We start from the raw sequence: 2,396 nt of genomic DNA on the forward strand, positions 1-2,396 counted from the left end.
TTTTAAGAGCTTGATTTACCAAAAATACTCTTTTAATCCCCCACTTCACTTATTTACATTCCTCTTTCTAAAATGAATACTATAGAAAAGAATGAAAAGGAAGCTTAGTGGGGGCCAATTCAAATAACACCTGTAAGGAGGCATGTATGATATACAAACAACAGGAAGTGGATTATACATAGGTCACATTTTGGTGCATTATTTTTCTTAGCATTCTTGGAACCCACTGTAAGCCACACCTACATAAATCTGTCAACAATACTCCTGGTAGGAATGTAATTTGGGAAGGGTTTATGGAAAATATGCAAGGTATATTCAGAGCATTGTAAGTAATAAGGGTAGCGGCCGGGCGCGGTGGCTCAAGCCTGTAATCCCAGCACTTTGGGAGGCCGAGACGGGCGGATCACAAGGTCAGGAGATCGAAACCATCCTGGCTAACACGGTGAAACCCCGTCTCTATTAAGAAATACAAAAAACTAGCCGGGCGAGGTGGCGGGCGCCTGTAGTCCCAGCTACTCGGGAGGCTGAGGCCGGAGAATGGCGTGAACCCGGGAGGCGGAGCTTGCAGTGAGCTGAGATCCGGCCACTGCACTCCAGCCTGGGCGACAAAGCAAGACTCCGTCTCAAAAAAAAAAAAAAAAAAAAAAATAAGGGTAGCAATTGGGTAGCTAATTTATAATGAGTTCTTCTTTCGTGTTGTCACTACTGTTTTATTTAAATTATTTCATTTAATCCTTTTTTTTTTTCTTTTTTTTGAGACGGAGTCTCGCTCTGTTGCCCAGGCTGGAGTGCAGTGGCACAATCTCGGCTCACTGCAAACTCCACCTCCTGGGTTCATGCCATTCTCCTGCCTCAGTCTCCCGAGTAGCAGGGATTACAGGTGTGCGCCGCCATACCCAACTAATTTTTGTATTTTTAGTAGAGACGGAGTTTCACCATGTTGGCCAGGCCAGTCTTGAACTCCTGACCTTGTGATCCACCTACCTCGGCGTCCCGAAGTGCTGGGATTACAGGCATGAACCACCGAGCCTGGCATTATTTCATTTAATTCTTACTCTAGGGAAAGATACTATTATTTTCTTCAGTTTAGAGAAAACCAAAGCCAAAGATACTAAGTATTTTGTATCGAGTTTCACAGCTAGTAAATGGAGGTGAGGTGCAAACCCAAACAATCTTATTGTGAAACTTTCACTTTTGAGGATTAAATTAGGCCCTAGGGTCTGGCCTTGCTTCCGATGCTGCCTCTGACATTTATTAATTGTGTGACTTCAGGAAATGATACTTTCTCAGCCTAGATTTTCTCATTTGTAAAATGACAGTAGCATCTTAGGTTTACGTGATCATTAAAAGAGATAATGTAGGTAAAGTTCTTTGTGAAATATCTGGTACTAGAGTAAGTGCTCAATAAATGTTACTTATAACTATATTATTATTTTAAACTGCTTTTTATACTATTTTAAACATATTCATGCTCATTGATCTAGTAAATCAACATTTTGGAATCTATTCTGAGGAAATAATCAAACATGGATATGCAGACAAATGTATGTACAAGGATGTTCTCTGAATTTCTATAAAAATGAATTTTAGAAAAAAATTAACTATGTAGCAAGGGGGAAATAATTAAATAAATGACTCCATATGATGGACTGTTAGCTGACATGAGTCCATGCAAGGTGGTCCATGCCTGTAATTCCAGCACTTTGGGAGGCCGAGATGGGAGGATCACTTGAGCCTAGGAGTTTGAGACCAGCCTGGGTGATATAGCGTGACCCTATCGCTACAGAAAATTTAAAAATTAGCCTGGTGTAGTGGTGCTCATCTGTAGTCCTAGCTACTAGGGAGGCTGAGGCAGGAGGATCCCTTGAGCCCAGGAGTTCAAGGCTGTAGTGAGCCATGATTGTGCCACTATACTCCAGCCTTGGCCGCAGAATGAGACCCTCTCTCAAAAAATAAATAAATAAATAAATAACTTCTCTATAAATGGATTCATAATATACATTCTATTTCTACATACAATTATAATTTAAATTTACAATATGGCCAGGTATGGTGGTTCACACCTGTAATCCCAGCACTTTGGGAGGCTGAAGTGGGCGGATCACCTGAGGTCGGGAGTTCGAGACCAGCCTGGCCAACATGGAGAAACCCTGTCTCTACTAAAAATACAAAATTAGCCAGGCATGTCAGCATGCGCCTATAGTCCCAGCTACTCAGGAGGCTGAGGCAGGAGAATCACTTGAACCTGGGAGGCAGAGGTTGTGGTGAGCTGAGATCACGCCATTGCACTCCAGCCTGGGCAACAAGAATGAAACTCCGTATCCAAAAAAAAAAAAAAAAAAATACAATAGAAAAGAAACAAGTGAAATGGAAGAAATTCATTTGAATTTGAAATT

The sequence above is a fragment of the Macaca thibetana genome, chromosome 3, assembly GCF_024542745.1.
Source record: "Macaca thibetana thibetana isolate TM-01 chromosome 3, ASM2454274v1, whole genome shotgun sequence".
NCBI classification, from domain to species: domain Eukaryota; kingdom Metazoa; phylum Chordata; class Mammalia; order Primates; family Cercopithecidae; genus Macaca; species Macaca thibetana.